We start from the raw sequence: 10,702 nt of genomic DNA, 5'->3' as shown, positions 1-10,702 counted from the left end.
ACTGTAAGACAAATAGCAGTAATATCAGGAAGTAATTTCTAGGTTATCCATGTGTTACCTGTGGGTTGCCATCGAGCTTATATTTTACCAGATTGTTTGGTAGTAATGGGTCTCTCAGAGTAAATGGTATTAATAGAGCAGAAATGTAACAGGGATCGGAAAGACGTTTTCTTTTTCCTAAAATGATGACGACCATAGATAACTAGGAAAGCAGAACATCTACCATCTGGAGGTGCCCATTCAGTAAGTGCTTATGGGGTCTATTTACTAAGCAGTGTTAGGAGACAGAGTGAAAAATGATAAGAAAGTGATAAGGTGCCAGCCAATCAGCTCCCAACTGTCATCTCACAGGCTGTGTTTGAAAAATTACTGTTGGGAGCTGATTGGTTGGCACCTTATCACAAACTTATCACTTTTCACTCTGTCTCTTAACACTGCTTAGTAAATAGACCCCTATATAGTGAATCCCTAAACAAACCTGACACCTTGCCAGAGACAATTTTAGACTGTGCCATGCAATCATACGTTAAGCAGAAATAATCATATAGCCCATTCATATAATCCACCACGGTTGCGTATCTATTTCCCGATCTACTGGTCATAGACGATGGACTTAAGTTGGGTACACACTAAACGATGTGTACACAGCCCAACCTCAGTAGCGATGGGACCCGGTAGGGGAGCCGGCATCGGTAAGTGCATACATACTTGCCGATGAGGGCAGCGACGGCGGGGGCCATGCTCCATTCAGCAGCATGGCCCTCACTAACGGCATCCCTCCTTGAGGGCCTGCATGTAGAGCCGACCGAGGATGTCGCTAACAATGCGCGGAAGCGTGCATCGTTAGCGACATAGCGGATGCATACTAGACAATGTACCCGATATGTTGCTCCAATACGCCGGATCGGACGACATATCGTCTAGTGTGTACCCAGCATTACACACATTGAAAAAGTTCCCCTAATTGGATGGGACTTACAACAAGGTCCACACATCATTCGACCTAAAAACATCTGTCAGGTGCCTCACTGCTTAGTTGCTTATCTTGGGGTATATTTACTAAAGTGCTGGTTTTTAGAAGTGGAGTTGTTGCCCACAGCAACCTATCAGATCCTAGCTATTATCTTCTACAAGGTACTAGATACATGATAAGTAGAATCTGATTGGTTGCTATGGGCAACATCTCCACTTCTAAAAACCCGCACTTTAATAAATATACCCCCTGGTATCAGGCTATACAGAATTTGTGAAGATCTAACATTAGATGTGCACACGAGTTTCGTAGGACCACCAACCAGGTGAACTTGTTTCAGCAAAGCACTATCCACATTTAACTTTGGATACCCTGTATATAAATCCTTTCCACTAAGTCACTTAAATGTCCTCATCCCTTCCCTGAAAGGCCATTGCCAGCTTGGCACCTCAATCCTTTCAGAGCTGGTTCAGACAGCTGAGTTTCCAAGAACTTTCTCCTGGGAACCTCACTTTCTACTAAGTTTGGAACATTACAGTGTAGTCTACATTATGGCTACTAGGTCTGTAGGATGTGATCAATCATAGGGTATAATGGTGGTAATCACCACTCCCTGCTGAGCTGGCATCATACTAAGCACAAGAGCATCACTGTACCATTGTACAGGATCTGATCAGTTGGAAATTATGTAATCTGGCCAAGAGCTTGCTGATTAGTCCTGATCGGCTGGTGTTTTGAGTCTTTTTGAGTTTATATACTTTAATAAGTACCTGTAATAAGTGCAGAAAAATATATTTTATATACTAGTAATAGTAATATACTTATGATTGTCTATAATTTGAGAGACTGCATCACTAACAGGCTCACATTGTGCATTCCAGAATATTACAGCTTTGAGAGCCATCTCGACTGTCAGGAATATCGGGAAGTATGGTGAGTGCAAGTGCAAGGGTGATTTTAGGGTAAGGGGTGAAGCATACTTGCCAACACTCCCTGATTTTCAGGGAGACTCTCTGAAATAGTAACAAACTCCCTGAAGAGCCTAGCAATCTCCCTGATTGTCCCTGAAAAAGTAGCAATCTCCCTGATTGCACCTTAACCGAATTATGTAGAGATATATACATTCAAATTGTATAATCAGTGCCATTTCCCTTCATTGGTTATAAGGCACAGTGGCCCTGATTCAGAGCCGGACACTCTGACACACCCACAGCCACAGCTATAGCGAGCGGCCAGGAAGATGGTCGCGATGGTCAAGACCATCGCGACCATCGGGCTTGCAACGAGACCCTTGTCGTAGGGTCTCGTTGCCGCAAGCCCTGGAGTGCTTTTGGGTCAAACTGAGCCGAAAGCACTCCCAATGACATACCTTGTGATGTCAGTGGGGCCGGCCCCAGACGGTAGGCGTTCCCATGGGAACGCCTCTGTCTGGGTAGCCACGCCCCCGGCACGCCCACCAAAGGGGGCATGCTGTCACTCAACATCGACAGCACGCCCCCTTTGGTACGAGACCCAGAGCAACGGTTTGCCCGTCGCTATCTGGGTCTCGCGCATGCGCACGACGGAGCCGGCTCCGTCGTGCGCATGTGCACTGTACCACCATCGACCTGCTTGCGGCCCAGTGATCCTTATGGATACATGAATTTTGCTAAAAGGTTTTTCTTGGACACTTATATGGACCCCCATGTAAAACACAATACATGAGCAAGCCCTGTAAAGTATCAGTGTGTTTTCATCAACAAGTAGCTCTTACTAACTGCTTTGGGGCTCTTTAACATTTGTCAAGGAGACTCCCTGAAAGAGTAGCAATCTCCCTGACTCCCTGAAGAATCTAGCAATCTCCCTGATTGCATCTTACCCCCATTATGTAGCTGTTATATTTAAAAAAAAACCAGAGATATATACTTTCAAATGGGATCATTAGTATCATTTCCCTGCATTGGTTATAAGGCACAATGGCGGAGATGTACGTAGCCTAGAAGCGGTATCAGCGCACATAAAAAAAGGAGAGTCAGTATATGAAGAAAAGGTATATAGATGAGCACCAAGAGTCTCGAGCAAAAAAAAAGGTATGTGAGTAAGAAATCTGTGGTAGTTGCGCTCTGGAGGGGCGGCGTCCCATGCCCTCCGGTCCATCAACTTACCCGGTGTCCTGTGTATTTCTATGATCCTCCGCTGTCTTGGATGGTAGCAGACCTGTTGCCTCCTGTTGGAGTGTGTGCCTGGTTACACACACACTATGGATCCCTCCTATTCACCAGCCGCAAGACTGTCTGCCAGAGCCCACGCTTCCTTGTGGTCACGTGGTCCCGGCTGATAAGTAACGGGGCCGACCGCTCAACCCACTGGCCAGTGGGGAAACTCTGGGATTGTAGTCAGTTGGCAGCTCAGGGTGCAGGGCCAGATTAACAATGGGGTGGGTGGAGCTGCATCTCCAGGTCACCCATTGAAAATAGACCCACAGGAGACTGTCACCTCATACTGCTGCTGCCGAACACTTATGTAATTCGGTCAATTCAGTATATGATGCCCCGGTGCCTTCCAAAACCAAACCATAAATACCTACAGGGACTGGCACAATGTAGAACTTGTCACCACATATTTTTTCTACACTGTGCCAGTCCCTGGTGTGCCGCCTCTCTCTGCTTTTACATACATAATGTATATGTGTGTACATATACTGTATATGTATACAGGTATAAGCTTCGCTGAGTCACTTTTTTTTTTTTTGTTCTCATCATGGGGTATAGATCGAATATCTTCTTGATATAACTAGTAAAAAGATTAGATCCTTTTTATATAGAGAGATGTCACATTCATGACATCACTAATAGACCCACATGCTCTTTTGTAGAGAGGGTTCAAATTCATGTGATCAGTAAGTGCAATTATTCTTTTTTTGTTTGTAGGCTTTCACATAACACTGTTGATATAAGCATAGTAGGGCTGCAATTGAGGTGATTAAAGAAAGACTCTAGCCACAACTTGTTATGCATACCACACTCCCTGTGCAGACCACACCCCCACAGCACTGGTCATACCCCTTGAGGTGGCACACAATAGGCCAAAGGTTCCCAAACACAAGGCTCCCCAACAGTTCAGTTTTTAGAGATATCCATGGATGAGCACAGGTGGTTACATCAAATTGACTGAGGTACTAATTAGGTCACCTGTGCTCAAACATGTAGATCTCTAAAACCTGAACTGTTGGGGAGCCTGGAGGACCGCGTTTGGGAACCTCTGCAATAGACCCTTTGTAAATGTCAGCTCCAGGGCCATGTGGACCTTAATGTCCACAGCCAGGAATCCAGTCTCCCTTGTGGATCACTGAGCTATGAGTTCAGGTTCTTCTGTCTCAGATGTCCAGCCCCAGATATTCCATGTACACGATGTATTGATGATTTTACTGCATAGTGCATGCACTGTAAATGTATACACAGGGCCAGCGCTACCACTAGAGCGCCGGCCCTGCAGGGCGGTAGTGTGGCTCGCACATAAGTGCAGTCCGCACTACCTACTAGGAACAAACACCGGCAGCTGTGGGTTTGTTTTAGCAGCCGATGAGAGTCAGACTCTCATCGGCTGCTGCGCCCACTGCCGTAGCCGGGCTGGAGCTCACTCACGAGCTCCATCTTCTGGCTCCGGCAGAGGCTGATGTCATGACGTCTCTCCCATCATGCAGAGCGGGCCCGCCCGGGGGGACAGAGGAGGATGCTGGAGCAGGGATTAAGGTAAGTGGAGTTTTTTTTTTATTTTTTACGTGTGTGATTGGCTGGGATTACTGCTGGGGGGGGAGATCACTGCTGGGGGGAGGCTACTACTGGGGACACCGCACGTCTACTACTGGGGGCACTGCTGGGGGGGAGATCACTACTGGGGGCACTGCTGGTAGGGAGATCACTACTGGGGGCACTGCTGGGGGGAGATCACTACTGGGGGCACTGCTGGGGGGAGATCACTACTGGGTCACTGCTGGGGTGAGGTTACTACTGGGGGCACGATTACTATGGGGGCATTGCTGGGGGGGAGGCTACTACTGGGGGGACTAGTACTGGGGGCACTGAACAGAGGGGGACTAATACTGGGGGGGCACTATATAAGGAGCACTGCATGGGGGGGACTACTACTGAGGGTATTATATAAGGGGCACTGCATAGGGGGACCACTACCTGGGGCAATGCGTAGGTGGTACTACTACTGGGAGCATTATATAAGGGGCACTGCATAGGGGGACTACTACTGGGGGCATTATATAAGGGGCACTGCATAGGGGGACCACTACTGGGAGCACTGCATAGGGGCCACTACTGGGGGCACTGTATAAAGGCTTGTGTAGCTATCCGAGGGTGGGGGGCGCAAAAATGCCAAGAAACCTTGCACCGGCCCTGTGTATACATACCCATTCATATTTTCATGACCTATTTGACCAGATGCCTTGCATGGTATTTTATAGATTTGTGGTCAGGGTGCGCATACCAGTTAAAGTAAAAAGGCACCTGTACATGTAGTTTACTGTTGCCAGGTCTGGCTGTTTTTATCCTCAGGAGTGGACCCCAATTTATTTATATGCACAAACTTAAAACGTAGGCTGCTTGTGTGTGACATCAACATTACGTGCCCCTCTCAAACGGGCCATCTATGTTTTCCAATTTATTATATAATATACACCATTTCTAAACTTATCTATATTGACCTTTTAGGTATAAAGCTTCTTTTAGCTCTACTACGCCTTGCCTTTATTCCTTACACAGTTCCTGTTAAGCAAGACACCTTTATTTATTTTTTAAACAATATTTTATTAATTGAGCAATATAGAAGAATCAATAGTGCATTTCCTGGGATGTAGCCAACGCCGGAGCAGGCGGCACACAGTGCTTCTCCTGGGATGTAGCCGAGGTTGAAGCAGGCAGCAGACAGTGCATCTCCAGGGACGTAGCTGAAATCGGCGCAGGTGGCAGACAGTGCATCTCCATGGACGTAACAGAGGTCAAAGCAGGCGGCAGACAGTGCATCTCCAGGGACGTAGCCGAAATCGGGGCAGGCGGCAGACAGTGCATCTCCATGGACGTAACAGAGGTCGGGGCAGGCGGCACACAGTGCATCTCCTGGGATGTAGCCAAGGTCGAACAGGCAGCAGACAGTGCATCTCCAGGGACGTAGCCGAGGTCGAGCAGGCGGCATACAGTGCATTTCCAGGGACATAGCCGAAATCGGGGCAGACGGCAGACAGTGCATCTCCTGGGATGTAGCCAAGGTCGAACAGGCAGCAGACAGTGCATCTCCAGGGACGTAGCCGAGGTCGAGCAGGCGGCAGACAGTGCATCTCCTGGGATGTAGCTGAGGTCGAAGCAGGCAGCAGACAGTGCATCTCCAGGGACATAGCCGAAATCGGGGCAGGCGGCAGACAGTGCATCTCCTTTCATGTAACAGAGGTTGGGGCAGGCGGCAGACAGTGCATCTCCTAGGATGTAGCCAAGGTTGAACAGGCGGCAGACAGTGCATCTCCAGGGACGTAGCCGAGGTCGAGCAGGCAGCAGACAGTGCATTTTCAGGGACATAGCTGAGGTCAAACAGGCGGCAGACCGTGCATCTCCTGGGACCTAGCCGGGGTTGGGGCAGACAATGCATCTCCTGGGACGTAGCTGATGAGGTAAGGGCAGGAGGCAGACTGCATCTCCAGGAACATGGCTGAGGTCGGGGCAGGCGGCAGACAATGCATCTCCTGGATGTAGCCAAGGTTGGGGCAGGCGGCAGACAGTGCATCTCCAGGTATGTAGCAGAGGTCCAGGCAGCAAACAGCAGACAGTGCATCTCCTGGGACGTAGCTGAGGTCGAACAGGCGGCAGACAGTGCATCTCCAGGGACGTAGCAGAGGTTGGAACAGGCGGCAGACAGTTCATCTCCTGGGATGTAGCCGAGGTCAAACAGACGGCAGACAGAGCATCTCCTGAAATGTAGCTGAGGTCAGGGCAGGCGGCAGACAGTGCATCTCCTGGGATGTAGCCGACGTCATACAGACGGCAGACAGTGCATCTCCAGTGATGTAGCCGAGGTTGAGCAGGCGGCAGACAGTGCATCTCCAGGGACATAGCCGAGGTCAGGGCAGGTGGCAGACAGTGCATCTCCTGGGATGTAGCCGAGGTCGGGGCAGGCAGCAGACAGTGCATCTCCAGGGATGTAGCAGAGGTCAGGGCAGGCGGTAGACAGTGCATTCCTGGGATGTAGCCGAGGTTGAACAGGCGGCAGACAGTGCATCTCCAGGGACGTAGCAGAGGTCAGGGCAGGCGGCAGACAGTGCATCTCCAGGGACGTAGCAGAGGTCAGGGCAGGCGGCAGACAGTGCATCTCCTGGGACGTAGCCGAGGTTGGGTCAGGCGACAGACAGTGCTTCTCCATGGATGTAGTCAAGATCAGGGCAGGTAGCAGATTGTGCATCTTCAGGGACATAGCCGAGGTCGTGACAGGCAAGATATAGTGCATCTCCAGGTACATAGCCGAGTTTGGGGTAGGCAACAGACAACGCAGGAACAAGATGTTTTTAGGACTGCAGATTTTTCTATTTTTTGTTAGTCCAGGTCAACTCTGATGGCATAGTGTCTGCTTCCATTGGCATGTTGTGATAAGTTTCACCCCATTTAGGGCACACAAATTGAATGTTATCAAAAAGACTTTGGTTCGTGATAGTAATTGGTTCTTTCAACACTTCACTATGGGACAAAGGAATTTGCTGTTTTTCATCTAGAGCCATATAGTCCTTGTGCAGTATAACTGGAGATGCTGTTTTTCCAGTTTCTGTTGCTGCCCAGTTAATTGAAGAGAAGAAGCATTGTTTTCGGACATTGCCATTTACTCCAAGCCGGAGGGACTGTTCCTTACACAGGAGCTTTGTTATAATGTCCTTTGTTACAGGATCAGTAAGCCCTGAATACGTTGGTTCTTGAGTAAGGATCATTGTGTTTACCACAGAAGCTGACTCTCCATTAAAAGGGTACTTGCGTAGGGTGAGTAGTTATAAAATAACACCATATGCGAACCAATCCACACCAGCGCTGTATGGCTGGCAAGTTATAATTTCTGGAGCTTTATAGCCATTGGTCCCACCAAGTACTTTGGCATTGGTTTGTCCATATGTATTCAATAGGGCCAGACCAAAGTCTGTGATTTTAACATGACCCTCTGTAGTTAGTAATATATTCTCCAATTTGAGATCTCTGTGAATAATTCCTCTTGAATGCATAAACTGCAATCCACAAACCAGTTCAGCAGCTATAAATTTTATTGTTGTTAGGTCCACCGGTGATGTCTTCACAAAATCGAACAGATCCCCTCCGCCAGCCAGTTGCATTACACAGTATAGATAGCTCTCTGTGTGGAAGGCTGCATAACCATGGATCATAAAAATGCTTTCATGTGACATTTCAAGTACCTGACACTCAACCAAACTGCTCTCATGTTCTATTATTGCTGTCTTCTTTAAGATTTTAATTAATGCTCTCTTCTTTAAGATTTTCACTGCTACTCTTTCCCTACGAATAGCATCTGTTGCCAGCATCACTTTGCCATAACCTCCCTTTCCAAGTAGTGAGTGGAAAGTAAATTGCTCCACTGTTAAAGGTACAGTGTCTGTGCTTTGGTGACTGGTGGGCACTGTGCAGCTCTCTTCTGCAGTTTGCTGAACCATTGGGATGCCTGGTTGGCTTCTGCTAATTGTTGTTATGAGTTGATGTTTCTTCTTTTTTACAAATCCATCAAACCTGTCCCAGCGTCTCTGTATAGCTGCTTTGCCTGATTTATTTTTGGTCATCTCTTTTTTTGAAAGGTTTGTCTGGCCTATCCAATGACTGCATCCCTCCCCTGGATCTTCAGCAACGTCAAAGTTTCTCCTGTGTCTCACTCGCCAAAATCTGGTACATCTGCTGCATGCTCTTATGAACTGGTCTCTTGTCTTTTTTAGAAACCCAGCAAACCTGTCCCAGCCTCTCTGTACACCTGCTACAAATGCATTGTTTATTCTCACCTCTCTCTTACCTGCTTTTGCCTGGCCTGCCTCCTTTCCTCTGCGTCTCTCTGCTTTTTTGGTCAGTTTTCCTCTGTTTTTTTGTCTCCCTGCTTTGTCTGGAGGTTTTTTTCTCTTAATAGTTCCCATGTTATGTCAGAAGACAACAATAGGGCTCTTAGAGAATAAAGCAAACTTGCAATATCACAAAATGTGACTGCACAGTTTGGAATTTTTGAAAACAGAGCTTCAAATTTTTCAACAGCTGTACAAGTAGTTCTGTGATGTCATCAATAATTGTGATGTCACAACCAACTGCAGTGTGCAGTTGAGCTTAGGGCCTGATTCAGAGACGGACGCTATTTGCGCTCGCTCGTTCAGAAAAAGGGGCCGGATATTTAAATAGAGCGCTCGCTGTTTGCGGTCTGTTGATGCCTCTATGTCTGAACGAGCGAACGAAACATGCGCTCGCTATTTTTTTAAAAACGCCCCCTGGCCGCTCACATCATACGTCATCTCCACTATTTATTAGATTAATCGAGTACATCGAAAGGCGTATGAACTGCTCGCAGTGCTTGTGGTTTGATTTTCCTACCACAATCATGCGAGCAGTTTAGGCTAAAAGAAAACCAAGTGACGTGGTCGATGACGCTGCTTTGTTAATTATGCACACCCTTAAAACGCCCGTTTTGACCGTTTGGCACGCCTGCGTTCGGATCTCCACTCCCCGTTTTCAAGCATCTTCCCCTGTTACCACCCACAAACGCCTCATTCTGTCACTCAAATTAGCAGGCATTCGCTATTTTGCGAGCACACAATTTCCGACCGCAATGACCGGTTCGCGCATGCATATTACAACCCATACGCATGCGCAGTTGTGCGAACATCGCTCGGAGCGAACGAGCGGCCGCTTACGAGCGGCTCTGAATCAGGCCCTTAGTCCTAAAGCACATATATTATGGCAGTTGATGTATATGTAAGTTTCATCCTGTCCAAACTGTAAACAGTAAAATATATATCTAAAATTTACTTGTGCCCATATGAAGAGATTAAAATGAATAATTTATAAGAGAGAATACATTTTGGAGATTAAACAGCCTTTTATTTCAATTTTAGTCAGTGGGTTCCAGTCAGAAATACCACAGATTGATCTTTGTGATGCTTGCTGCTATGTATTACAGAAAAAAATGACCCGTAACCCACTAGGCTTCATTTTCACTTTAACAATATGGGGCCAATTTATCATAAACAGCCCTTTTGTAGCGATATGTGAGTCCTTTATGTCAATAACCGTAAGATGTCTGCCAGACAGAGATAGGAAGCTGCAGAGACATGATTGGTCTGCACAGTCACAGTTCCAATGGGACCTTTAGTAGGAAGGTTTCATATTCATGTGATCACTAAAGGTGCGTACACACTGGGCGATGAAGTGGACGACTGAACGATAACGATATCATTATCGTTCAGTCGTCCACTTTATCGTTCATTTTTAACCCCAAAAAGATGAACGATGACGACGACGCGCGTTGCCGCGTGTCGTTCGTCATCATCGTTCATCGGGCTAACATGCAGGCTAACCTGACGATCTCGTCAGGTTGCTGCATGTCAGGGAATGGGGGAGAGAGCCCGGCGCTGAACGATATCGTTAATGATATCGTTCAGCGGCTGTGCTCAATGTCATGAACGACATTGAGCACAGCCTGCCGGGGACAACACTACACGATATCGCTCAG

General features: G+C 47.5%; 1 pseudogene; it reads right to left on the bottom strand.

The window, feature by feature from the left end:
• Window positions 1–7,529: 7,529 nt before the first annotated feature.
• LOC148502706 (protein kinase C delta type-like) lies at window positions 7,530–9,119 on the bottom strand (annotated as a pseudogene).
• Window positions 9,120–10,702: the final 1,583 nt, after the last annotated feature.

Source organism: Taudactylus pleione, unplaced genomic scaffold (genome assembly GCF_031769625.1).
Source record: "Taudactylus pleione unplaced genomic scaffold, aTauple2 ptg000485l, whole genome shotgun sequence".
NCBI lineage: Eukaryota > Metazoa > Chordata > Amphibia > Anura > Myobatrachidae > Taudactylus > Taudactylus pleione.
The sequence above is the reverse complement of the archived record's forward strand: the minus strand, read 5'-3'. Positions and strand labels throughout refer to the sequence as shown.